Source organism: Sus scrofa, chromosome 6 (genome assembly GCF_054392235.1).
Source record: "Sus scrofa isolate SSC_HxYL_T2T_F1_AM1 chromosome 6, Sscrofa_HxYL_maternal_Yorkshire_Landrace_v2.0, whole genome shotgun sequence".
NCBI classification, from domain to species: Eukaryota; Metazoa; Chordata; class Mammalia; order Artiodactyla; family Suidae; genus Sus; species Sus scrofa.
In genome coordinates this window covers 2,129,946-2,157,114 of record NC_139388.1, presented here as the reverse complement: position 1 = coordinate 2,157,114, position 27,169 = coordinate 2,129,946, and the positions used below count along the sequence as shown (strand labels likewise).

Sequence of the window (27,169 nt, the reverse complement as noted above, 5' to 3'; positions counted from 1 at the left end):
CCGTCGTCCTGAGCGCTGACTCGGGGGCTGCTGTGCCGACAAGGATGCGGGGGCCTGAGCGCTGACTCACGGGGACCGGCATTCCTGTGTGGGGGTGTCATCGTGTGCAGGAAGGGGGAGGGCCAGCTCCTGGCAGGCGTCTGCCAAACATGGCCCGGTCCCCTCGGCGGCAGAAAACTGCTCGAGCCTCAGAACCCCTGGGGGCTCGTTAGGCATGGGCCCCGACCTGGAGCTCCTGACGGGAGGTGGGGACACACGGAGGCAGCCTCGGCCTTGCTGGGACCCATTGTCCATGCGGACCCCGCGCTGCCCAGTCCTGTGGCGTGAGGATCTGCGTGAGAAGGACCCCCGGGGCCCTGGGTGCCGACGTTGGAGAGGTCTGGTCCGTCGCAGCTTCCTGGAGCCGGGACCCCACGTCCTGTGCCGCTGGCAGCCTCTGCACGTGCTCGTAGCACGAGTGCTTGGTGAGCCAGGTCGTGCCGCGTTATTCTCACCTGCAAAGGAAGATGCTTCTTTCCCAACCTTGTCCCCAGAGAGGGGAGGGTACCCTGTTGAAAGCCCTGGGATGGTGTCCCATACACAGCAGCCCTTCATGGAGCTTCTGGAGGTTCCAGGACACTCACCTGCAGCAAACACACGTGACGAGGGGCTGTACCCGTCCCCTCGTGCCTTCGTGTGACTGCCCTGCGCTTCTGACAGCCGCTGCATCTGAGCGCGTCTCACAGCAGCCCCGGGGAGCAGAGCCAGCAGGTCTGGACGCGCATTTGGGGAGGAGCGGGAGTTGGAGGGGCTGGGCCACGGGCATCTGCGTGCCTGCAGCCTGGGGTCCTCTCTGGAAAGCGGGGCGCACGCCCAGCGTCTCCGCACGTGTCACCTGTTCTCCTGCCACGTGCGGGGTGCTGGCCAGTCTAGGGGAAGTGCTGCCCCAGGACAGGCGGTTCCCGTGCTGGTCGCCACTGCAGAGAAAGGCACAGGGACACTACCGAGCAGGACAAAGCAGACTCCGGGAACTTTCGAGAGCCTCGCGCAGCTCCTGACCCCCACCCTGAAGCCGACGTTGTTGCGAGATGGCGCCTCACACCTGGGGCTTTGGGCTTTGGATTGGCTGGTGGGTCTGAATCCACATACACAGCTAATGCAGGTCCCTCAGACCAAAGCCATCCCCCTTTTCTGAGTATCTCTTTTTTTCCCGTGGTCCGAATCACTCTAACTAGTGTAGACTCACGAGTGGGCGAGACCTCGGAAGGCTGGCCTCAGGTCCAGCACGGCCGTGTCTTAGAGGAGAAAAGAGCGATCCTTGGGCACCTGCCCAGGTCGTGGCTGAACCAGCACCCACACCTTTCCATCCGTGGCCCCACCCCAGGCATACAGGGCGTTTGCGTGCCTCTCACTCCTTTTCTCGTGGAGTAGAAGCAGTGACAGCCTCGTGAGGTGAACAGAGGCTCGTGCTACCTGGAGGTGGGAGAAGGTGGCAGAGACTGAGCTGCAGGAGTGGGGCGGGACGAGATCACAGAGCCCTGTGGTGCGGGCTGGGGACTCGTCTTTGTTCTGGGGGCCATAGGGAGCCACTGAAGACTCCAGGTCGGGAGCAGCACAAGCAAAACTGTGCTTTATAAGCCTCCCCGTTGGGTTTGGCAGGGCTGCGTGGAGGCTGAGGGAGCTGGCGGCAGACCCAGAAGGATGGTGCAGCCCGAACAAGGCAGCGTGGGTACAGATGCGCACGTGGGGTTTTGTAAATTGTTGCAGTCGTAACTCCCAGTTGCCTCGTGTGGAATGTTAACTTCCTGTTGCCTCTGCCTCTGCGGAGGACCACAGACTCGGGGCTTTAAGCAATGCAAGTGTGTCCTCTCCCAAACCTGGAGGAGCCCCCAGATCTCGGCGTCGCAGGGCCACGTCCCTCTGGAGGTTCCCGGGGAGGGTGCTTCCTGCCTCTTCCGGCTCCTGGGGCTCCAGGCCTCCCTGGGCTGGTGGCCGCCTCCCTCCCCCTCTGCCTCCCCTGTGTCTGTCACCTTGTCTCAGGAGCGGATCCCCAACTCACACCTGTCTGCACGTAGAATGGTGTTTATAGGTTTTGGGGATCAGGACCCGGCATCTCTGGGGTCACGGTCAGCGCCTCACACGTGGCCAAGGGCTCACCTCCATTTGCTGGCTCGCCGCCAGCTGCACGTGGCATCCATGGTCTCAGGCCTTATCTGGACCTGCCCTGGGGAATTGCTTCATTATCCGTGACCTCTGACCCTCCCAGGAACGCGCAGTGGGGCAGGCAGCTGCACTCCTGCCAGACAGAGGAAGGACAGGCTCAGAGAGAGTGAGTGGCTTGCCCCAGGCTGCCCAGCCAGAGCTGCTTACGGCGGTGGAGGAAGAGGCTAAAGCCAGGAGGACGGGCAGGCCCAGCCAAGCGGGGAGGCATTGCAAGGAGCCAGGCAGCCCCCTGTGTTGTGGAAGCTGGAGAAGCTTACACCTGGGGTCCTTTTGCTGCAAGGACAGAAACCGAGCCTGGCTGCCCTACGCGAGTGAAAGTGCTGGCTGGACCCGGACCTCGGACCTCAGAGGCCGAGCCTGCTGGAGGCCCCGCGTCCTTTCTCTCGGGGGCTGGCCCTCACAGCAGCAGGGGGGTCTCCGGAAGGTTCTGGCGGGGCACACGTGCCTTTCTCCAAGGCTCCCAGCCACATCCCAGGACCTCACCTCAGGGCCCTGACTCAGCCTACTGCCCCCTGGACCCGTCCCTGAAACCAAGTGAGGGACGTGCTGGTGGGCTGGATCCTAGGGCCCTTCTGGGTGCTGGCCAGCTCTGCCCAGACCCCCTGACCTGCGGAGGGACAGGGCGGGGTGGGGTGGGGACAGCTAAGACGCCGTCACCGGGAGTCGAGGCCTGGACCCCGGCCAGCAGGCCATCCAACGGACGTCGGGTCCTGAGACCCAGGTTGGCGGAGCCTGTGCAGAACCCGCCTCTGACCACGGCACAGGGCGACTCCCCGGCCTGCCATGGCGTCAGCACGAAGCTGCCGGCAGGGTGCACGAAGCTGCCGGCAGGGTGCATGCGAAGCCGGGGCCGCAGGCTCAGCTTCCCTTTAGCCCTCCCTCCTAAGCCTGGGGACAGAAGCACGTTTGCAAACAGCTGTAAACATTCACGTCTCCAGGGACCACATCACACGTGCACTGGGGGAAAAGGGAGAAGGCGCTTCGTGCGAGTAGAACGGCCCGTCCGCCCTCGGCTCGTGTGTCTCCCTGAGACCAGGGACGTCCTGAGCCTGACGGGGAGAAGCCCCAGCTGTTGGCACTGTCCTTGCTGCCCCGCACGCGGCCGTTCACGCCCTCACATCACACGCAGGGCGGGATGTTGCCGGGGCCTCGACTACGTGCTGGGCGCTGCGCTCAGCCCCAGATGCCTGCTCTGCAGGCCTCCCTCCCCCGCCCTGAGGAGGACACCGGGGCTCGGAGGGGTCCAGAGACGTGTCCCAGGATGCCCAGCGGGGGGCGCCAGGGCGGGGCCGAGTCCAGGGGACGCGTGCGAGCATTTGGGGTGTCTCTTCTTGATGGAGAGGTTTTCTTTTCTGTGTCCTCACGTGCTGGTCGGTTGGAATGTCGTCGTGTTCCAGACAAGGTCCCATGTGCAGAGGGGACCGCGGGCAGGACGGACGAGCCTCCGGCTTCCCGTGGACGCTGGCGGGAGCTGCGGGCTCAGCTCACGGCGGCTTTGAGGCGCTCTCCCGCGTGACAGGTCTGGATCGCCCGGACCTGTCCCCAGAGGCTTCGGGGAGGATCGTCACGCGCGGAGTCCGTGCGCCGTCACAGCCGCGGCGAGGGCGGGAGGACCGCGTGCCCTGCACCCGCTCTGGCCGGGCCCACCTCGGTTCCCTGCTAGGTTCACAGAACGGGGGATGGGAGCGGCGGGCCCACCATCCCTCACAGCGGGTGCCGGCCGCTCCGTTTCCCACGTGCTGACCCCGAAGTCAGGTCCCAGCACTGGAAGGGCTCAGATCCGAAGCCAGGTCCTCCAGTCCCTGGGTCGCCCCCCGTTGCTAACGCGCGTGGCGTCAGGTCTGCGTGTCTGCTTTGCTGTGTAGTCCCAGGCGGAGATCGCCTCCTCCCCCGTGTAATCAGCGCCCTCGCACCAGGCCTGGGCCCCCGGCGGCTCTGTGGGCCCCGGAGGGCAGAGGAAGTGAGGTTAGAGGCTGGCTTGCCGTGCACACGCCCTGGACCCGCACCCTTTAAGGGCCGGCACCCTTACCTCCAGTGCAGGCGGGACCCCGAGGCCCGGAGAGCTCAGGCCCAGCCCCTCACCCGGGCCACGCCGCTCCTGCTCCTTTCCAGGCCCTGCGCGGTCCATGGCCTGGACCCCCCTGTGCTGCGTGGGGCTGCTGTCTGGACCCCGGCTTCCGGGCAGGGTCTCCGTGCCCTCCAGGTGTTTAGCGGCCCTGGGCAGGTGGGCACAGGTCACACCGGGGTCGTTGCTGGAGGCGGCTGTGTCATCACCCGAGCAGACACGCCGTTGTGACCCCCCACCCCGGGCCCCCCACCCCGAGGACAAGGGGCGGGTCCCTGCTTGCAGGGGGTGAGTGTGCCCTGGCAGGTTGTCCTGTTGTGAAATCCGCTTGCTTGGCAACGGTGCGGCTGCTGCTGTCCAGCTCATCCTTCATGACGTCAGGGTTTGCGCCAAGCCCGGCGTGGCGCTGGCAGTCCTGCAGAGCGAGAGAGCCGCGGACAGCTGGGTGGTGTGGGTCCGAGAGGCATCAGGGCAAGGAGTTGGTGGGGCTGTCTGCTGCTGGGCGAGCGCACCGCCTGCCTGGACATGGGGTTCTGCGGACTGTGTCTGCTCGTGCTGGGAAGCCGTTGCGAGTGGACTGGGGACAGTGAGCAAGTCACCAGCCCTGGCCCTGAGAGGTCATTGGCTTTTGCTCTGGGTCCTTCTCTCCACCTGACTGCAAGCCCCTGAGGGCTCCTGTCCTCTGAAGTCTCCTGTCCTGACTTCCCCAGGGCTCCTGTCCGGCTTCCCCTGAGCCAGTAGGGCAGTGTTCGGGAGCCGCTTTAAGAAGAGGTTTCAGGAGTTCCCATCGTGGAGCAGTGGTTAACGAATCCGACTAGGAACCATGAGGTTGCGGGTTCGGTCCCTGCCCTTGCTCAGTGGGTTAACGATCCGGCGTTGCCGTGAGCTGTGATGTAGGTTGCAGACACGGCTCGGATCCCGCGTTGCTGTGGCCCTGGCGTAGGTCAGTGGCTACAGCTCCAATTCGACCCCTAGCCTGGGAACCTCCATGTGCCGCAGGAGCGGCCCAAGAAATAGCAAAAAGACAAAAAAAAAAAAAAAAAAAAAAAAAAAAAAGAAGAGGTTTCAGACAGGATGAGTGAGGACTGCCCACTGTACGGCGAGAGTCGGTGTCTCAGCTGCCCTCCCTGAGTTCTTGCTATTCTGAAAGGATGTCTCTTCACAGGTACCAGGTCACCAGCAGGACTCATGAAACCCAGTCCAGTCCTGGGACCTGCAGGTGCCGGGGCCTTGAGAGTCGCTCCCTCTCAGCTCGAACACTCAGCTGTGGTTGGACCCTGGGTGTGGGGAATGGGACCGAGACGGGGGCTCTGGGCAGGTTGGACCATAATGAAGGATCCTGAATGCCCCCCTAGAGCCTCCATCCTGCTGAAAACCCAGCGCCCAACAGAAGCTGCTTGACCCTCAGGATGCCCGTGGTCTCGGGAGAGGCACGAAGGCGCGCAGTCCTAGGGTTGGCCAGCAGCCCCCCAGAGGCACTGGGCCCGGCTTGTCCCCTGAGTCCTTAGCAGCTCCTGTAGCCGCGTTCTGTGGACTCCGGGCAGCAGGCCAGCTGCTTTCTGGAGAACACAGCGGCGGCCGGAGTTCCAGCGGGTCTGTGAACACACCGGAGGCATCCTGCAGTCGGGCGGCCCGGGCTCCACCGCGTCTGGGGCTCCCAGGCGGGGGACCCACCGGAGGCATCCTGCAGTCGGCAGGCGCTGGACTCCGGTTCTGAAAATTGGACTTGAGATCGCAAACCGCCACGACAGCGCGACCTCGCCTGACTTCTGGCAGATGTGGCCGTGATGTCACCGCCCTGAGGGCTTCGGGAGGATCACAGACAAGCTGCATCTGAAGGTACCTTGAAGGCGTCTGCGTGTGTTTGTTTCTCTTGGGTCCGTCAGAGAAGAGAGAGATCGCAGAGGTCCAGGGGGCGGAGAGACAGGGAGGAAGGCAGGCCGGCCGAGGAGGCGAGGCGGGGAGTGGGGCCAAGGCCGGAACCCACCCATGCGGCCCGGGCGCCACGTGACGGGCCTCGCGCATTCGTTTGTCTGTCTGTCTGCCCCCCAAGTGCCAAGACGTGGCCGTGGGCCCTGTCGACAATTTTAAAAGGAGTAGTGATCCCTGCTCTCTCGGATGGGAGAGCCGATGGGAAGGAAGGGTTGTGTCTGAGGCGAGTTCCCGGTCAGTTTTGTGAGGACTTGTGGCGGGGAAGGCGGGTGTGGGGCGCAGCTCCTGTCTCAGGCCGCCTGTTACGGATTGAATGTTCGCAACCCCCAGAGGTCACACGCGGAAGCCGTCAGCCTTCGCGGGATGGGTTCGGAGTGGGGGCTCTGGAAGCTGGCGCGAGCTGGTCATGGTGATGCTGACGATGCTGACGATGCTGGTGGCGCTGAGGGCGTGGGTGGCGGTGGTCCTGGAGATGGTAGCACTGCTGGTGAGGTGGGCACCTGCAGAGCCTCTCAAGCTCCTGACCGCGACTATCTGGTTATCTCCCTCACAGATGAGCAAGGGTGGGGAACTGGCCCTCCTCCTCTCCAGGGAGGCATGAGGGACCCGGAGAGGAAGAGACGTGCCCAGGCCAGTGGCCAGCAGATGGCACACAGTGGCCAGCGGCAGAGCTCCCTCTCACGCCCCTCAGCATCCTGAAAGGAGGACGGAGCTGGCCTCACGGCGCGGGGCCTGCAGTGCCGCACGCTCCCCTTCCCTGGCCTGCTGTGATTTGCTCTGGGGCAGCGCGCAGCCGTTCTTCGTGCTTCAGGCCGGTGGGCTGCCAACGTTTCAGCAGACGTGCCTAAGTCCACCTTCCGGTGCCAGCCCAGCGTGGCCGACAGGGACACGCAGGCTCCTCCGTCCTTTGCAAGGCGGTGAAAGGACACAGCGGGTCGGGTTTCTCGAGTCAGAGGGAGCCTGCGGAGCGCCGACGCGCACAGAAGCCTTGGTCGGGAAGCCACGGCTGCTCTGCGGGGAGGTGCTGGCCTCTAGCTTGAGCCCTGGTGGGGCCGGCTCGGCGGGCGAGGGGGCCCGGCTTCCGGGCGTGGCGGTCTTGTTGCCAACTGTCTGTTCTCGGAACACAGCTGGGCTGCGTTGTGGTCACCCACAGGCCTCGGCAATGACTGCCACGGGCGAGGATGTGCTTTGAGATGAGAGTGGACTCCCGCGAGTGTGCAAACAAGCCTTGGGAAAGTGGGGGGGAGCCGAGAGAGAGAGGGGCAGGCCCGCCTCCCTGGTCCCGGGCCACGGGTGGCATGGGGACCAGGCGGTGTGGCTGCTGTGGGGCCCCGGGGAGTGCCTTTTGAAGATCCGCGATTTGGTTCACACTGATGGTTTAGTAGGAGGGTGGGGAGAGTGGATTTGTGGCCGCTGCTCACCGTGGTCCAGCCGTGAGGCTGCAGGTTCATTCTGAAGGCAGGCCTGCTTCCCTGCGTCCCTGGCCCGTCCCCAGGGCTTGGCATACAGCGGGTGACTGTGAGTGGCGAGCCCAGCAGGCAGTGGCGGCGTGTGGAATTTCATTTAGAAGAAGGGTAGAAATGAGCAGTTGCTCTGAGACTTGGGGCGTCTGGAGCCGGGGAGTGACGGAAGGGCCCAGCGGCTCGCCTCCCAGTTTTCCTGCCCTGAGTTGTCGAAGAGGAAACCTCTCCCGCAGCGATTTAAATTCTGAGCCAGCTGGCCGGGGACCCGCTGTGGGTTTGGGAAGACGGGATGGAGCTCCCGAGAGGGTGATCTGGCGTCCAGATAGCTGGTCCCACGACGGCTGGCCTGGGACGCTGGAACGGTCCCACCAGAGGAAGCAGTGGCGCCGTCCCCAGCGTCTCCAGGCGGCTCGAGCTAGATCCGCAGCATGCTGTTTGCACCTGAGCTCTGTGCTCTGCCTCACTCCCGTGTGCCCAGCTGCATCTGCAGTGTTGGCACCTCCAGGGCCAGCCCTACCCTTTCAGGCTGGGGGACACTGAGGCCCAGCACAGGCTGGGGCTTGGACGCCAAGCACCCTGACTCGAGCCATGGTTCGTCTCGAGGGCGCCCAGCCTTGTCGGCCGCCAGCCCAGCGGGGCTGCCCAGGGTTGGGGCCACTGCCTGGACCAGGTGAGGGGCTGGCAGAGGAGCAGCCTTTGTGACTCCGGGGCAGGGCCACCCACCCAGCTCTCCCTGGGCCACCAGTGCCATGACTGTGAAGCACCAGCTCTGCCCATGGCTTTAAACAGGAGAAGGAGGGCTTGGTGGAGTGGCGTCCACTGAGAATTAGCTGGACAGAGGCCACAGCGGCGGCAGGGAGGGAGGCAGTCACCTGCTCTGGACCCCGAGCTGTCTTCTCTTCCTGGGTTTTCATGACGGCCTTTTGCCTCCTGGTGTCACCCACCCGTCCTAGAGAGGCAGGTGAGGCTCAGAGAGGGCAGCCAGTCCCCCGAGGCCACACAGTGGGAAGGCAGGCTCGGGACTTGAGCTCTGCCCCTGGGTCTCTGCCACCCCCATGGCCATCCGCCCTGCCTGCGCCTCTGGCGGGACATCTCGGAAGGGACACATCGGAAGGGACATCTCCGGAGGGACAGCTGGCTCTTGAGCAACACTTCTCATTTGGGTCACAGTCCACATGCTTCTCCAGGGGAGACACGGCTCGTTCATAATTTGCCTCCGGTGTCTGCCTCGCGGCTGCCGCCCATCTCATCCTAAGGCCCAGGCCTTGCACGGCAGCAGCGCGGGTCCAGTGGAGGAGGCAGGCTGTTCCCTCGCCCGAGGCCTCGGGGCGGGCCGTGCTGGGGGAGAGCTGCCTGGGCCCTGCAGGGAGCGGACATGTCAGGGAGAGGCTGCAGGGATGGGGAGAAGGTGGCCCAGACCGGACCTCGGCCTCGGGGGCCCTGCCTCCTGTGCAGAGAGCCGGGGAGGGCTGGGCCCTGGGCAGAAGCTGGGGAGACGGCCCCCTCACGCTGACCGCCCGCGTCTGGACACTCCTCTTCCTGTGTTCGGTGCCGGGGACACAGCCGGTGCTCAGTGGACGGCTGTCGCGGCAGCAAGGTGCAAAGCCAGTGTCTTTCCCAAGGGTGCGCGGGCCAGTGTTCTGGGGTGACGTGACCAGCTTTGCTTTTCAGAGAAACCTCTCCCATTGTGTTAGTTGTCACTGCTGTGTAACAAATGACCTGGGACCGTGATGGCTGGGCGCCATCTCAGTTTCTGCCCAGGAATTGGGGGCCACTGAGCAGGCTGGCGCTGGCTTCGCGGGCTCTCGGTCACACTCTGGGCTTGGGCCGCAGTCGCCTGGGGAGTTCAGGCTGGCTGCAGTCCGGGACCTTGGTTGCCTGGCCCGCGGGCCTCCCTGCAGGGCTGCTCGGGCTTCCTCACAGCCTGGCTGCTGACAGGCCCCAGAGCTGTGGTTTGGGGGCAGGCTGGTGCCTGCCGTGCCTTTTGACCTGGTAAGGGGTACGTCGCCCCGTCTACAGCCTCAATCCGTGAGAACCGAGTCTCCAAGCCCAGCCCCCACCTGAAGGGCAGGGACGTAGGCTCCCCCTTGCGAAGGGAGGAGTGTCCACAAATTCAGAGCATCTTTTAAAACCAGCATGTCCATCAGAGCTGGGTAGGCCCGGTGTTCAGTCCCTTGAGACGTATTTAGTGAGCGCCGGCCGTGTCCTGAGCTCCGGCGACAGAGTCGATGCAAGTGGCCTTCGTGCACGGACTTGCCAGTGGGTGACGGGCAGCACGTGGGTGTGTCCGCCGTGTGGGCTTCAGAGGATCAAGACGAGGTGGGATTCCGTCCCGGGAGGGGAAGGCAGGGCGCCCCTGACAGGTGACCTCAGGGCAAGAGCCTCGGCAGGTCTCTCAGCGGCCCGCTCTGGCTGCCGGTGGAGGGGAGGCTGGGAGGGGCTCCGTGCGCCCCTGGCAGCGGCAGCAGGCGGGGGGCGTCCAGACCGGCCCGTCCGGCAGCAGGTTCTGTTGGCGGCGATGCTCTGCCTGTGTGGCCACCAGGCACGTGTGGCCTTGACCACTTGAGATGGTCTCGTGCAGTCAAGGAGCTGGACTTTAAATACATTCTATCACTTTCCTTTCAGAGAGCGCCTGTGGCCAGCAGTGACCATAGAGGGCAGTCGGGCCCAGACGGCAGTGGCTCGGGCACAGGCCCAGCACAGCAGGAGGGGAGTGGCCAGGGCCTGTGTGTATTTTGAGGGTGGGACTGACGGGTATCTTGATGGATTTGGTCATGAGCAGGTGGTTGCCAGGTGCCCAGGCCGGTTGTGAAACCCGGGTTCCAGTTTGGGCTTTGCGGGCCAGGTCCAGTCCCCAAACTCGCCAAGTCTCAGTCTCCTGAAGCTAGGGTCTCTCCCAGTGCTGGCTTCGTGGGGGCGCCGTGAGCGCAGCCGTGACAGCGATGAGCCCGTGTGGCTGGGATCCTGAAAGAGTCACCTTGGGGCGCGCACGTGGCCGAGGAGAGAGCGCCCTCTTTTTTGCTCATTCTGCTCAGCGAGGAGAACCGCTGCCTCCCAGCCTCCTCTGGGTGACCGACCGGGGTTGACCAAGACTCTGCCGGGGCGGCCTGAGTGTGTTTGTGGCTCAGCGAGTGCTTCACTGGGGTCCTGATGGCCCAGCTCTGGCCTCAGCCTCCCCGAAAGTACCTCCCAGGGTTCCTGCTCTGGCTTCTTGGGGGACGTGCAGGCTGCACATGGAAGCCTCTCGGCAGCGGCTGCAGTTAAGTCAGCGGCTGAGCACCTGCTGGTCACGTAGACAGGCCCAGGTTGCACACCCCGTGGGTTCGTGGTCACAGCACAGCGGCCCCGGGGCCCCATGGTCTGGCAGTCTCCCTGCCCCGGCAGCTCTGCGTCTGTGACCTTGTCCCCAGCGGCCTCCCTGGCAGCCGGCTGCCCCAGGATGGACGGCCCACGCGACTGTGCGCAGTGGAGCTTTTCGTTATGAAAAAAGGTGTTTTCAGAGGAAAAATTCGGCCAGCACCAGGCAAGCATCTGACAGAGGAGAGCAGGTCAGGACTCCGGTGGCGGCTGGAATCCGCCCAGCCCCTCGGTGCCCGGTCTCTGGTGGGGGCGGACTGACTGGGACAGACCCGCCTGAGCCTCAGGCCTCCGAGGCTGCCGGGAGGCTGTGGAGCTGGGCCACCGTCCCAGGCCTCCGGTGCCAGCTGCGAGCGAGTGCAGGCGGGCTGGCCCCCCGGACAGCCTTCCGTGAGCCACCCGTCTCGTTCTCAGGCCCCCTGGACCACCCAGCTTGTCACAGCAGAGCAGGGGCTGCCTGCAGGGGCCCTGCCTCCCACCAGAGGCACAGGGGTCGGGGTGTCTGCAGAGGGGACGGTGGCCCCAGCAAGGTGCAGGCGGTGGAGCAGGAGGCGCCCGCAGGCCCTGGAAACCCTCCGGCACCCCGTCCCTCCTGCTGCTTCGCCAACCCTCGGAAACCGCGGAGGCCCAGGAGCGCAGAGGAGCCGCGTGGCCCTGGGTCAGCGGGGCGGCCGCGAGCCAGCCCACGGGCTTGTTCTCGGCTGCCCAGCGTGAGCTCTCAGAGGCCTCGTGTCTCGTTGGAAAACCCACGAGGGAGACGGGCAGAGGGTGCGAGGGGCCAGGCTGAATCGCCAGGGGAGGGCGCTTCTGGCCCCCGCAGCTCTTCGGTCTCCACGAGGCTGATCCAGGACAATGCATACGCGGGGCTCACCCCGCAGCCTCTTCCCTGTCACTCTCGGCCGGCTGCTCCCCCAGCCCCTCCAGGTCCCAGCCCCAGCACTGGGGACTGCTTGCAAGCAGGGGAGGTGTTTCCATCCTGTGGGGAGGGTGACGATGAAGGGACACGTGTTCACTGTCAGTGGGGGGTCAGTAATGGGGCAGCCGTGCAGTGGTAGCACCACCGAACCCTGGCGGGCTTCCCGGAGGAGATGGCATAGGGGGACAGGTAGAAGGAGCAGGCCCGTGCCTGGTTCTCAATGGAGTCCCGGGAAGAGGGACACCTTTGTGTCCAGGAACTGTCCCCGGGGCTTGGGAAAAGCCTTCCCGGGGGTGGGGTGCCGCTAAGAAACCACAACCCTGACTCCCAGATGAGAGGGCAGCCACCTGCCTCTGCCACCTGCCCTGAAGGCCAGCACGGGCAAGAGAGCGCCCCGCGTTCCCAGGTCCCCCGTCTCCCAGCTGAGCTGGCAGGAAGACGGACCACTCCCTGTCCCTGGACTGGGGTCTACGAGACAGATGAGTCGTTTTGAACGGCCCATCATCTGCATGGGCCTGGGTGGGTGTCACAAGCACGGCTGGGTGAGGGCAGCTTGGACGGGTGGCCGGTAGCTGGCTCATGTTGCCCGGCCTCATGGTCAAAGCCGCTGCCTTGAATGAAGCGGCCTCAACAAGACGCCCTAGGAGCCTGACCGCACATGTGAACCGCCACCCGCTCCTCACGCCTCCCTCGGAGGCCCGTCCCCGCGCCTGGGCCGCACCCGTGACGTGGCCTTCAGCAGCTCCAGATGCAGGAGCGGGACAGGTGGCTCTGGCCTTGGGGACAGAGTAACCCCCTCGTGTGTGTGTGGTGAGGTGGCCGGGCCCCCCGAGCACTGTCACGGGGCCTGCACAGTTCTGTGCGGCAGGGGAGGTAGGCTCAGACCCAGCCCTGTGTCGTGGGAGCCCAGCTCCCCTGGCCCCTCCGCACCCCGGCCTGCCCGTCCGGACCCAGGCAGCAGCTCCTTTCTGAAAAGAGCCGGATGGCAACCGTGTGATTGCTGCCCGTTCTTGCTTTGCGGCGTCTCTTCTACCCCTTCGGGAGCGCAGGGCTGAGGACCAGCCTCGGCACTCAGGGCGGAGGCCTGCAGGCGGCGGTTTGCAGGCCCTGGAGTGGACCATGGGGGTGGAAGCGGCGCCTGCCTCGGGGGCGCCCAGAGAGGCCCCGGGCCGCACTGGGTGCCTGGCGGGCCTGGCGGGTGTTGGCTCCCGTCATCACTTGCACGGGCCCCACATTTTGGCAAAAAGGACACTGAGGCTCGGAAACCTGAGAACCTCCCCAGCGCTGGCGCCCTGGCTGCTGGTCGGCGGGGGCTCTCCGTGAGCCCAGCCCGCTCCCCTCACAGCGGGCTCATGACCGACCCACCGGCCAGGTCGTGCAGGGCCTGCCCGCCGCACTCGCCCCTCCCCCTCCCCTCCAGAAGGAACCCAGTCCCCAAACCAGTGGCCCCCAGAGGGCGACGCCTGACACAGGGAAGGGTGTCCTCAGGGAGCCCCAGAGGGCGCAAGTCCCGGGGCCAAAGGGGCCACAGGGTGCACTGGCTGCTTCTCACTCAGAGCTGAGGGTCAGGTGGCATTGTCCCTATGCGCGCCCTTGGAGCCACCCGGAAGCTCGGCGCCCACAGCCCCGTGTTCCTGGAGGGCCTAAGCTCCCTGAACCGCTGGAGGCACACAGCCTGTCCAGCTCTGCGCAGGCACCAGGGCCCCAAGGGAGCCCTGCCCACCGTCCTTCAGGTTCCTGGGGTCAGGTCAGGTCGGCCGTGCGGGCGAGCTGGGCTGGGTCCCTGGTGTACCTGGCTCAGGTGGCTTCTCGTCCTCCGCCTGGTCGCCCTTGTCCCAGATGGAGCCACCGGCAGGACATATTTGCTGCTGCAGCAAGGGTCCAGGATCATCTCTTAGAACTGGGGCTCTGGGTGCAGAACGGGCTTTGTGGCTCTGGGGGGAGCTTGGGGTGTGTGGCCAAGCTGGCAGCTCAGGTGCCCTGTCATTCCTCACCTCCTGCCACTCACAAGTCCTCAGGCCCCACACTGTCCCTAGGGAGTCCCTCTGGGCCCACGCCTGGGGTACAGAGCTGGCGGGGGCTGGGGTGTGAGGCACGGAAGGGCTCAGGTCCAGAAACTTCGGTGTGATGACGGCCCTGGTGGGCTCAGCGCCGGAGAGGATCTGTGTCCAGGCCGCCTGTGGTGGGCAGCATGTGGCCACATGGCCTGTCCTGCCACAGCCTCGCTGAGCAGAGTGGACAGCGTGGGACACTTTGGGGACAAAAAGAGGGTTCAAATCAGCCACCAGGAAGTTGGAGCTGAGCGGGAGAGCAGAGGTGGGCAGCTGCCCGGGGATGGAGCCCCCAGCCCACGGGCCCTCAGCCTCGGGGTCACGGAGAGCTGGGCGCCGGAGACGGGGTCCTCAGGACCTCCCGCCTGCTCTGTTCCCTGGAGCCTCCCCCACAGCCTGCTGTCCAGGCGGGCAGGTCCTCCGTGTCGGGACCAACGGAGCAGGTCCTGGGGCTGCGGTAAAACGACCGTGAGCCGGCGCTAAGCGTCAGTCCGGCGTCTCACGGTCCCGCGGCCGGAGTCCAGAGTCACAGCGTGTGCGGGGCCGAGGGTGCGCTGCAGGCCAGGGGGAGGTCCCTGCTGCCCCTGCCAGCCCCCGGGGGCGCTCGGTCGTGGCCGCTTCCCTCCCGCCTGCAGCCCATCCTCACGAGGCCTCCTTGTCCACGTCTGTGTGTGTCACGCCGTCTCCGGGTCTCCTCCCATAAGGACACCGGTCCTGGGTGGGCCTCCTCACGACCTCATCTTCCTCCCTCACGTCCTCAGAGGCCCTGTTCCAAACCAGGCCACAGACAAGGGCGCTGGGCCCAGGTCGTCCGCATCTGTGTGGGGGGGGATTCAACCCACAGTAGGCATGCGTTTTGCAGTAAGAAGCGTCCCGGCCCTTCCCGTGGCCACAAGTGACCCGAGCAGGGTTTGGTTGGCCCGCGTGCCGGGCGCCGCCCCTCCGTGCCCCACTCTGCTCCTTCCACGGCATCCATCGGGCCCCTCCCCCTCGTCCAGGGGGAGGAGGGGAGGGCAAAGGTGCCCAGCCTGGGGCTCCTGAGGGGTTTTCTCCGGCAGACCCAGGAGGCACGGGAGGGGCTGGAGGCCGTGTTGTCCGGAACTCTGGGTGACCTTTGTAAGAGGAAACCAGGGGCCAGGTGCAGACACAGCAGGGGTGGCCCGGCCACCTCGGGCGGGGGGTTGGGGAGGGTCGGACAGCTCCGCTCCCGCTGCCCCAGACTCCCGATTGCATGTGGCGGCCCAGCAGCTGGCGCTTGTGGGGCATGGCGTGCCCTGGGTTTTCCTTGAGAAGCCTGCATCTGGTCGTCATCACCCTGCAGGCCTGGGCCTCGGACGGTGGGGACGGGGTGGCTGCTGTGACGCGGAGCTGGGGCTCCCGCTTGGGCGCCGGCAGCCTGGCTCCCAGCATCCAGGATGCTGGCAGGCGGCAGGCGGCAGGCGTCCAGCCGAGACTGGAGCGGGGCCAGCACGTCACTCCTGCTGCTGAAAGTGGCGAGCATGCTCAGAGGGCTCGTAGGGCCCAGAGCCCTGCTGTGTCCTACTGAGGGTGACATGCCACCAGGCCAGCGCCCGATGTGGCTCCTGGAAGCTCCGCCCCAAGAGTCCGAGGGAGCTCGCTGTTTTAGGGACGCGGTGAGGGAGGGGAATGAGCGTGCAGCTCAGACCCAGAGGGAGCCGTTTCCCGACGCACCTGCTCCCGCTTCCTCGAGATTCTGGGCCCCCAGGGAGGGGCGAGCCGAGGAAGCGTTCCTGAGACTGTCTCCGGGATTCTGGCTCCAAGCACACGTCCCATTTGCGCTGCGTCGAAAGCGCCGTTTTTCAGGATTCTGATCCTCAGGTCAGACGCAATCAGCAGCCGACCAGCTACCTGGCAGGCTTCCTAGCACCAGCTTAATGGGCTGCGCTGCCACGGGGCGACCCCAGAGGTGGACTGGAGGCCCGGGTGTCACGCTGGAATGCCCCGTAAAGCTTGCACAAGCAGAGGACAGGCCCGGAGCCAGCTCCACGAGTCACATGGAGCGAGCCACCGACAGGTGGTCACGACGGCCACTCCCTTGACAGCGCCGGCCCCCGGGGAGAGTCAGGGCTGCACAGTCACGCAGCCTCGGTGAAGAGGGAGCTGCCTTTCCCAGCCGTCTTGGAGGGAAGGGTGTGTGTGAGGGTGCCCAAGGCCAGAAAAATGACGGGTTTAACAGGGACCTGGAAAGAAATCCTGAAAGCCAAGGAAAGCCGCGGCAGGGCCAGGCCTGGAGCATTCCAGGAGGAAGGGGGCCGGGCTGTGGAGGGTTGTGGGGGCAGGAAGACACGGGGTGGCCGAGGGGCACCAGCCCCCACAGCCCGAGGGACGGCGGGGGGGCGGGGGGGCGGGGGGCTGGGATCTGTAAGAGGCCCCGGGGAGCATCCGCTGCCATCGGATGCAGAGGCCCAGTGGAGACGGTTCTCCTTCAGGCTGCGAAGAAGGACCCAGACTCGCGTCGGCCGTGACCCCAGCTCTGGTGCTGGCGGGCGGCGGGCTGGGGACGGCGTCCCAGGCAGCGGGACAAGAGTCACGTCGGGCCTCCTCTGGGACTTTTCCTGTACTTACTGATTTTCACCCCCAAATACTTGAGGTGTGTTTCCTTGTCCTTGGCCACAGCTCAACTTTTGAGACCAGAAAATTAACGTGAATGCACTATTATTACCTATAGACTGAATTCAATTTCTGCCTATTTTCCCAATAAGATACTTTGCAGCAAAAAAAAAGGTTACTCCTGGTGCAGGAACCAGCCTGGAGCTTGTTGGGTTCTTTGGCCTCTGTCAGCCTCGGTCTGCCCTTGACCCCTCGGGGCAGCCGGGGGCTGCGGGCCAGCCATCTGGCAGGACGCCCCTCGCTGGGCTGCTTGGCGCCTCCTGGAGCTGAAGTTGCAATGGGGCAGCAGTGGCAGGAACAGCAGGTGCGGCAGGAACAGCAGGTGTGGCAGGCGGTGCCCTCCATGCCTCTGGACCAGAGGCGCCAGAAGCCAGTGGGCCCCTCGCCTGATGGAAACTGACCACCTGGGGGGCCCGGGGGCAGCAGCTGGTTGTACTAGATTCCTGCAGCTGCTGTAACAAAGCACCATGGACAGGGTGGGGGTGTCCCAAACAACCGAAGTGTCCCCCTGAGTCCTGGAGGCCCAGGGAGGGGCCTTCTTGCCCCTTCCGGCTCCCAGTCCAGGTGTCCCTGGGCGTGAGGCCGCATCTCCCTGGCCTGCCCCACCTGCCCCTGGCTGCCGCCTCTTCTGTCTGAAACGTGCTTCTGCCTCCTTCTCACAGGGATGCACGTGACTGCGGGCAGTGCCAAGAAACTCGCCTGGTCTCCAGGTCACTCGCTCAGCCACATGGCAAAGACCCTCCTGGGTGAGGGTGTTCGGGGCCTGTGTGTGTCTCTGGAGCCAGTCTTGTCGCCCACGGTGACTGCAGCGGTCGCTAACGCTCCGTGCGTGCCCGGGAATGTGCAGGGTCCTGCACATCGTTGGGCTCCAGTTACCACACTGCCTTGGTCCGCCGCTGTCATTTCTCCTGCCCGGACCCGTGGGAATTCTGCCTCGGAGAGTGGTTCTTTGCTTCTCCCGTTTACTTACGGGGTGTGTGTGTGTGTGTGCACGCGCACGTGCCTCGGAGAGTGTTTCTTTGCTTCTCCCATTTACTTACAGGGTGTGTGTGTGTGTGTGTGTGTGTGTGTGGCCTTTTAGGGCTGTACCTGTGGCACATGGAAGTTCCCAGGCTAGAGGTTGAATCGGAGCTACAGCTGCCGGTCTACACCACAGCCACAGCAACATGGGATCCATGCAGTGTCTGTGACCTACACCACAGCTCACGGCAACGCCGGATCCTTCGCCCACTGAGCGAGGCCAGGGATCGAACCCACATCCTCATGGCTACGGGTCAGACTCGTTCCGACTGAGCCACAGTGGGAGCCCCTGTTTTCCTGTGTATGTTTGTGTCAGCTGACCTCATGGGTCTTTTTATTTGTGGGTTGGAATCACTGCTGTCGTTAGATATTCCGATGCCCTAATTGTCCCACATTTGGCCGGTGGGACCCCTTCCACCTGACTTCCCCTGTCCTTTTGACATGGCCCCGTCTTTCTTCGAGCGCTCCTGTGCTTCTGTCAGAAAGGGAACTTCCAGGCTCATCCTATGCATCCTGCAACCCGGCGCTTTGCCCAAGAAGCCCCTTTTACTGGTGAAAGGACCGGTGCTCCCAGGCCCAGTGCTCCCAGGACCTTTCGGGGGCAGGGGCGGCCGGGGGCGGGGAGCAGCGTGGAGGAGAGGGAGGAAGGCAAACACCAGACACGCCCACCTCCGGGGCTCCCCGAGCTGATGCGCACACGTCCCGTGGACCACCTGCGCTCCCACCGCCTGCTCCGTCCCCGAGCGCCCGGCTCACACCTGTTCCCCGCTTTCCACGCTCGCTGCTCCCTCCTCCCACAGCGAGAAACCTGGCTTCCAGAGCTCCCGTCGTGGCTCAAAGGCTAAGGAACCCAACTAGCATCTGTGAGGATGCGGGTTCAACCCCTGGCCTCGCTCCGTGGGTCAAGGATCCGGCGTGACTGTGGCTGTGGTGTCGGCAGCTGCATCTCCGATTTGACCCTTAGCCTGGGAACTTCCATATGCTTTGAGTGCAGCCCTGAAAAGGCAAAAGACGACAAAGGAGGAAACCTGGCTGCCCTTCTCTTCCGCGTTCCCTTATTTGCTCAACCCTCGAATAAACAGAAAATAGTTTCAGACGCGCTAACGCAGGGCGCGCGGGAAACAGACCTATTAACCGGGTGTTACAGGCTTACGCGTCCCCTTGCCTTTGATCACACTGCTGTCCCCAAGGACGGGCGTGCGTCCTCTCTCCCCAGCTGTTCCGCCTGCGAGGTACAGTTAGGGTCCTTTGTTTCTGTCTGTGACCCGTTGGGAGTCCCCCCCTCTGTCTTGTTTGTTGAGGGTGCAAAATACCACCGTGGGTCCGCCAAAGTGCAGGTGCCGTGCTGGGGGACGTTGCCGAGGGGGCGCTGCCCGGCCCAGGCCAGCCGTCATGTCCCCAGAGCCCGCAGCGGCGGGACGGCGTCTCGGGACTGTGCATCCGCCGGGTTCTGGTACACGTGTAATGACGTGTGTCCCTCGTGACAGGGCGTGCAGAGCGGTTTCACGGCCCTCAGGTCCTCGGGACTCCGCCTGCTCTTCCTCCCTCCCCGCGCCCTCAACCCGACCTTTTCGCCGCCTGCCTCCACAGCTCTGCCTTTTCCAGAATGTCCTGTGGTTGGAGTCAGGACGGAGCCGTTTCGCACCAGCGTCTGTCACGTGGTAACACGCGTGTAAGGTGCTTCCACATCTTTTCATGGCTCGACAGCTCATTTTTTTTGTCTTTTCTCTTCTTTTTTTGGTCTTTTTAGGGCCGCACCTGCAGCCTATGGAGGTTCCCAGGCGAGGGGTCCAATCAGAGCTGCGGCTGCCGGCCTCCCCCACAGCCACGGCCACGGCCACGGCCACGGCCACGCCGGATCCTTAACCCACCGAGCAAGGCCAGGGATTAAACCCGCATCTTCATGGATACTAGTTGGGTTCTTAGCCCACTGAGCCACGACGGGAACTCCCACAGCTCATTTCTTTTGAGTGGCGAATAATATTCCGCTGCCTGGAGGTTCGGTGTTTCTTCACTTTCTGCAGGACCTCCGGTGGCTTACAGGTTTTAGCCGTGATGTCCACAGCGGCTGCAGACATCCAAGTGCAGGGTTTTCTGTGGGTCTTTTCACCTCCCTTGAGTCAGCCCCGAGGCGCGCAGCTGAGCCCCTCGGAGGATGTGCGCATCTGTAAGAAGTGGCCAGACTGTCCCCCAAAGTGGCCTCCCTGCTGCATCTGAGCAGCGGGAGGAGAGCTCCCGCGTCCTCCCAGCCTCGCCCGCACTGGGTGACGTGGGTGTGCTGGGGGGGGCCGTTCTGATGGGAGTGTGGTGGTGTCTCGTTGTGGTTCTAACGAGCACTTGCCTGATGCCGTGATGGTGGATGATGGAGGCCTTTTCAGATGCTTATTTGCCATCCACACATCTTCTTGGGGGGGGGGCGTCTGTTCAGGTCTTTTTGCCAATTTTTAGTTGAATTATCTTCTTATCGCTGAATTGTGAGGCTCCTTGTATGTTTTGAATAACAGGCCTTTGTCAGAGGAGCCTTTTGCCCATCTTTTGTCCCAATCCGGGCTTGTCGCCTTCTGCGACGGTGTCTTTCACAGAACAGAGGTTCCTGATGCCATGAAGTCCAGCTGGTGATTGTATTTCTCGTGGGTCGTTCCTTTGGTGTCGCATCGGGATCATCTGGGTTTTCTCCCGTGTCATCTTCAAGAAGGTCTTGAGTTCTGTATGTTGCATTTGGGTCTGTGATCCAGCACGAGCTAATTCTTGCAAAGAGTGTAAGGTTTGTGTCCAGGTTGCTCTTTTGCGTGTGGACGTCCAGGTGTTCCAGCACCGCGTGCTGAAGAGACTCTCTTTGCTGCCGGGCGTTGCCTTTGCTCCTTGGCTAGAGGCCAGTTGACCGTATTTATGGGGCCTGATTTGGGTCTCTGTTTTATCCGTTGATCCCTTTGTCTGTTCTTTTGCCAGTACCGCACTGTCTTGATGACTGTAGCCTTATCGCGAGTCATAAATTGGGGCAAGCTCAGCTTTTTGTTCCCCTTCATATGGAGCTGGCTATTCTGGGTCTTTTGCCTTTCCGTATTAACGTTATTATTAGTTTTTCAATATCCATAAAATAACTTTCTAGGATTTTTTTCCCCTCTTTTTATGCTCACATCTGCAACATATGGAAGTTCCTAGGCTGGGGATCGAATTGGAGTTGCAGCCGAGGCCTGCACCACAGCTTGCAGCAACAGCAGATCCTTAACCCACCGAGTGAGGCCAGGTGTGAGACCACATCTTCATGGCGACTACGTCGGGTCCTTAACCGCCGAGCCGCAGTGGAAACTCCAGCCTTCTAGGATTTTAGTTGGAATTGCATTGAATCTATACATCAACTTGGGAAGAACTGACAGCTTTACTGTATTGAGTTCCCTATCCATGAACATGGAATATCTTTTCATTTATTTAGTTCTTTCATTTGGTTCATCAGAGTTTTGTGGTTTTTCTCAGAGCATATACGAATTTTGTTAGATTTATACCTCAGTATTTCATTTTGGGGGTGCTAATGTAAATTGCATTGTGTTTTTAATTTCAAATTCCACTTGTTTGTTGCTAGTTTCTTCTTGTTTTGCTTTTAATTTCCATGGGATCTGATTCACTCCTCATACTGTAAATTGCGTTCTCTCTCTTTTCCTTAGTTAGCTTGACTATGATTTTATTGATCTTTATAAGCAATGATCATGCTTTTGATTTGTTGATTTTTCTCTGTTGATGTCGTTTCCAATTTCATTGATTTCTGCTGAATTCTTATTATTTCTTTTCTTCTGTTTCCTTTGGGTTTAATGTACTTTTCCTTTTCTAGCTTCCTAAGGTGGAAACATAAATGATCGATTTTAGGCCTTTCTTCAAATCTATAAATTTCCGTCCAAGCATTGCTTTTGCTGCCTCCTACAGTTTTTTTTTGTTTGTTTTCATTTTCATTTAGTTCAAAATATTTTAAAATTTCTCTTGAGATTTCTTTGTTGACCCACGTGTTATTTAGAAGTGTGTCGTTCTTTTTGAACTTTTTAAAAAATTATTTTTAGGGCCACGCCCACAGCATATGGATGTTCTCAGGCTAGGGGTCGAATCAGAGCTACAGCTGTTGGCCCGCGCCATAGCCACAGCAACTCCAGATTCGAGCCGCATCTGCGACCTACACAAAAATATGAAACGTGTTACGAATTTGCGTGTCATCCTTGCACAGGGGCCATGCTAATCTTCTCTGCATCATTCCAATTTTCGTGTATGTGCTGCCGAAGCGAGCCCTAGAAGTATGTTGTTTAATCTCCATATATCTTTGAATCATCAAGTTATCTTTCTGTTCCTGATTCCTGGTTTAATTCCATTGTGGGCTGTATTTTTAAATTTTTGAAATATTTAAAATGTGACTGCTCGGGAGTTCTCTGCTGGCCTAGTGGGTTAAGGATCCGGTGTTATCACTGCTGTGGCACGGGGTCCTGCCATGGTGCAGGTTTAATTGCTGGCCTGGGAACTTCCCCATGCCACAGATGAGGCCAAAAAAAAATGTGACTACTCTGCCGTATAGCTTTTGGATTCTGTAATGTTCCTTTGGTATGTATTGATTTCGTGTGTGTGTGTGTGTCTGTTTTATTGGCCAATTCACTTAGCTTAATAAATGCATGCGCAGTTCAAAGTCAGATAGGATTTGGGCAGAGTTTCTGCAGAGAATTTTGTCTTCTCAGTTTTACCTCTTCCTGACTTACCTCCTTCTTTCCGGCTCTGTGACCTCCACAAGTGCTGTCCTTGGCTTCTTCAGCTCAGTGGGATCGGCCGTCTCCTGTTAAAATGTTAGCCGTGTATTTGGTCTTGGCCCCAAGACAGAACACCATCAAGATGGGAATATACCCGGCGTCATATTCTTTTTCTGTCTGTAGACACGCTTCCATTTTCTGCCTGCTTTTAGATGCTTTCGTGTTCCTTCGGGCATTGTTTTTTCGTATTTTGTCTCGGGTTTATGTTACTTGTAGGGGAACCAACTTTCCAGGGATTAATTCTCCATTACTGTAAAAGGAACTTCAGTTGCCTTGCTTTGCATATTGGTCGGTGTTCGTCTAATTTACTTATTTGTTTAGCCTTTTCAGGCTCTCTGCTGCTTTTGCCCAGAGGACCGGAGGAGTTGATCTGCAAGGTCTCAGAGTTTCACTGAGCTGTGTCTCCGAGCTCTTTACCCAAGTGCACGTTCTCAGGTCGCCGCTGGTGCCATCCAGGTGTGGGGACCCAGATCTTCTGCTCCTGGAAGGTTTGGTCGCGTCTCCGTCTTTCTTTCCGCGCCTCTCACTGCACAGCCTTGGCTCTCTTTGCCTGTCTCCGATTTCCGTCTCCTTTCCTCTGAGGTTTTGCGTTTTTCCCTTGGTCTTACGTTCAGTCCCGCGCGTGCTTTTCTGCCTTCTTCAGGAGCGTCATCACATTTTCATTCAAGCCATTTCTCTGGGGCAGCTTTTAGTTTAGTCTTCACTTTTCAGCACACTTTTGTCTCTCTGTTTCTTTCTCGAGTCCAAGCAGTGTTAATTTATTTCTTCCTGGGGTTGTGTGTGCGTGCGGGCGCGGGCGTGTGTCCCTTTCTGTTCTTAGTCTTTGAATGCACATTTCAAGGCGACTCTTATTGGCGAAAGGGAGTGTTTGGGACTCTGATGGGTTGGGGGCGTTATGTTCCTGGGGTCCTCTGCTCGTGTGGATTGGAGGTGGAGGGTCACAGTTCTTAGGGACCGGAAGTGTTTGGATCCTCATGTTCTGTTTGTCTTTTACAGCAGCTCCTCCCTCTTCGGCTGCGTCCTCCCTCAGTCCCAGGCCCTCCATCTCATAGTGTGTGTGTGTGTGTGTGCGCGCGCGCGCACGTGTACGTACACATGTGGTCACACACACACAGACACAACCCATGAAGAGAGAGAGCTGTATTTCTGTTTGATGGCTCTGAACGTAGCTGAGCCAGGAGGAGACTGGAAAATCGAGAAGCTTGGACGATTCCTGTTTTGTTTTTTTGACCCCCTTCAGAGCTGGCAAATCCTTTATTTTGTAGATGAAGACTTCGTATGTGTCTGTGTTTCGTGGGCAGGGTTGGCAAGTGGAGGGGTTTGCAGAGCTCCAAGCCCGGGAGTGCTCTCTGTTCAGGAAGGCAGGAGCCTGTGGGGTGAGGGTGGCCCTTTTCCATGGGTTCGTGTCTCGGGTCCCACACTTCTCTCCTGATTCTCTCCCTGTCACCCTCACTCTCGAAGAGCGCCTTCTCTTCTCCCCCAGAAGAGCCGTCTTCCCGAGACGGCCTCCCGCAAGGCCACGTGCACGTCTAAGAGCCTTGCCTGTAGGCAGCGTTCTGGTTTCTTAGGACTCGTCTTCTATTTTCGTATTTGCAATAGATGTTCCCTTTCTGGGAGTGCTCTTAGCTCGGTCTCTGCTTCTATTTTCCAGACTTTTTGTACTTCCCCCCGGATTGCTGCAGTGGGAGCTCAAGAAATAGCTCTGTCTGAAATTATTGTTTATTTTTTCTATCAACAGACAATGTACCATTTTTAGCATTCTTTGTCATGTAGCTATGTGGAAGGCATGGCATTTGTGTGGTTTTTCTCCTGTTGATCTGCATAATTTTATTTTATTTTAAACATTTTTTTAATTTATTTTTTGCTTTTTAAGGTCACAACGCCTACGGCATATGGAGGTTCCCAGGCTAGGGGTCGAATCGGAGCTACAGCTGCCGGCCTACACCACAGCCACAGCCACGCCGGATCCTTAACCCATTGAGTGAGGCCAGGAATGCAGGGATCGAACCTGCAACCTCATGGTCAGATTCATTTCCACTGTGCCACAATGGGAACTCCTGATCTGCATCATTTTAAGGTATGTTTGGAAAGAGCCCACATCAGGTGCCACTATTATCTTGGCTGCTGGGAAGGCCCAGCCTCTGCCCCACGGCTTTTTAATAGGGAACTGTTCATACATTGAAATGAGTTACCTTGAGGACATACTGAGGTTACTTTTGAATGACAAGAGCCAAGAATTTGGGCAGAGGAATTAAATACAAGGGAGCATGTGTCCACTCAGAACTGGCCTGCTCCAGAGAGGCTGTGCTCCCTCCGAAAGGATGCACTGCTCGGCTCGTGACGAGAGTGCGCCCAGGACTCTCTGTGATCCTGTCTGGACTTGGCCGCTGGTCGGGGTTTGGACAAAGCGGGTGCTTTCCCAAAGGCCCGGTTAGCCTTTTGCTTAGTCTTTTTAGACATTTTTTTTTTTTAAAGCCACACCCACGGCATATGGAGGTTCCCAGGCGAGGGGCCAAATCGGAGCTGTAGCTGCCGGCCTACACCGCAGCCACAGCCATGCGGGATCTGAGCCACATCTGCGACCTACACCACAGCTCATGGCAACGCCAGATCCTTAACCCACTGGGCGAGGCCAGGGGTTAGACCTGCATCCTCCTGGATCCTAGTCGGGTTTGTTACGGCTGCACCCTAGCGGGCACTCCTGCCTCCTTAGACCTTTTGATGTGCATTTCTACGTGAAAGCAACCAGGCCCACTCTCGCGATCCTGAAAGCGGTGTGTTACTGTCCCCCACTGTGACTGTAGGTTTTTTTTACCCTCTGCTTTTAGTTCTGTTGACTTTTTAAGGAATAAACGTGATCTTAGGAGTCTAATATTTTTCTGATGCATTAACCATTTCATCATTAGGAAACCTCTCTGTGTCTCTGGTAATGCTTCCTTTTCGGAAGTTTCATTTATGTGATGTTAGTGTAGCTTTTGTTTTGGCTGCTGTGTGAATGGTTTCGTACTCCATATTTTGGTTTTTCCGACTTCCTCCCTGTGATTAAGACACGTCTGTTGTCATCAGCATTTAGGTGGGTTTAGGTGTTTGTACCTGGTCTCTAATCATCGTGAAGGACAGCAGCCTGTCTGCGTTTAATGCATGGCTGAGGTGTCTGGACATATACCTACCGTAATTCTTCTATTTGACCATGTCTTACATGTTCTTTCTTTCGTGGTTTGCTCTTTTGGGGGGGTCAATAAAAATTGTTACTATTTCTCTACTTCCGCTAACTTTGCTGTCTTCCCGTGGTCCCTCCAGAGATTAAATCAGGCGCCCGGATCTGCCGCAGTCGCATACAAATCATTCCCTCTCCACGGCCTGGTGACGCAGGAGACGTGGAGCGCTTGAGGCCTCAGTCAGCGCTCCTGCCTCCTGTGTCTCTGCGGCCCTGCCTCTTCCCCCTGCGTGTGCTCCAAACCCTGCAGCCCACGCCCGGGGCTGCCGTGCGTCAGTGCCCAGGGGGCCTCACGGCCGTTTCCCCACAGAGGCACCTGGCTCTGGCGTCTCTGTTGCTTTCTGCGGTCCTGTCTCTCTCTCTGTGGTCCCGGCCCGTCTGTGGGAAGGCCTCTCTTTCTTTTCCTGCCCGCACGTGTCTGTCTTTCGCCCTCGCTTCCGAAGGGACTTCAGGCGGGCACAGAGCTCTGGGCTGGCGGGTGCTCGCTTTCACAGCTGTCACCTTGTCGCCCAGGCGCCTGCGTCGTTTCTGCTGAGAAGTCGGCGCTCGGTCTCACTGCTCCTTGGCTGTAGGAGATGCGTTTTCCGCTGGCTACTTCCCAGGTTTCGTCTTGGGTTTAAGAGGTCCTTCTTACTGTTCTGTGCCAGGTGGGACTTTTCTGGTTATTCGTTGTGGTTCTGATTTCGTGAGGTTTGGAGTGTTGATTCCTTTTCGTATCTTTTCAGATAATGAAAATAAGGGTTTGCGTTGGCCTTTGTTAGCGCTTCTCCTGAGGCTCCAATGACGCCTCTTAACGTTTCGGCCATCGCCCACTTGTGGTCTGCAGGCTTTTCTGTATTTCATTGCTTTTTCTCTGGCCTCAATCTGGTTGTGTCCTCGAGGCCTGTCTTCCAGTCTGCCACTCTGCCTCCCGCTTCGTCCAGCAGGTGTTCTTCCTTTTCCGATATTTTCCCCATATTTTCCCCTTCGGTTCTAGAACGCTGTCTGGGGAATTTCCCCATCGCTCCATTTTTTGTAACTTAGTCAGCGTGGTTATTTTTAAAGTCTTTGCCTGATAAATCTGATACCCGGCCCCTCCTGGGTCTCTTTCTGAGACCGGTGTTTCCTCCCGTCTTGGGCTGTGTGGCCCTGTCCTTTGTCATGACAAGGAGTTTGACTGAAAAGCGAACACTGCATAAAGCACATTGTGAGGCCCCTGTTGGTGTGAACTCCTCTGGGAGGGTCAACCTTCCCTTCTCCCGGAAGCTCTGTGTCCCCCTAGATGCCCTCTGGTCCTTTAGGGTGTCAGCAGAGACCCTGATGTGCTCCTTGGCTTTCCCTTTCGTGGGTCCTAAAGTCTAAACTTTGCCGTGACTTTTCTTTTCGTGGGCCGTCTGTAAATCCCTTTGCCACCTAACCCCAGAATTCACCCCATGACCCCAAGGGGAAACTGGTCAGGCCCTGAGACACCCCCTCCAAGTCGCTACCAAGAGCTCTGCTGATGCTCTGCCCCCCGCAGTGGCCCCTGGGTAGAAAGCCACGTAATTCTCAGCCTCCT

General features: G+C 60.3%; 1 long non-coding RNA gene and 1 other non-coding gene across 3 annotated transcripts in view; one reads left to right on the top strand and one right to left on the bottom strand.

Annotated features, from left to right (window-relative positions):
• Positions 1-27,169, top strand: part of LOC146402139 (uncharacterized) — a 115,192-nt gene that overhangs the window by 64,025 nt on the left and 23,998 nt on the right. The gene's annotated exons all lie outside the window — the stretch shown is intronic.
• Positions 21,803-21,909, bottom strand: LOC146402140 (U6 spliceosomal RNA). Its single transcript, XR_014808774.1, has one exon. It is a non-coding gene; the product is annotated as a U6 spliceosomal RNA (small nuclear RNA).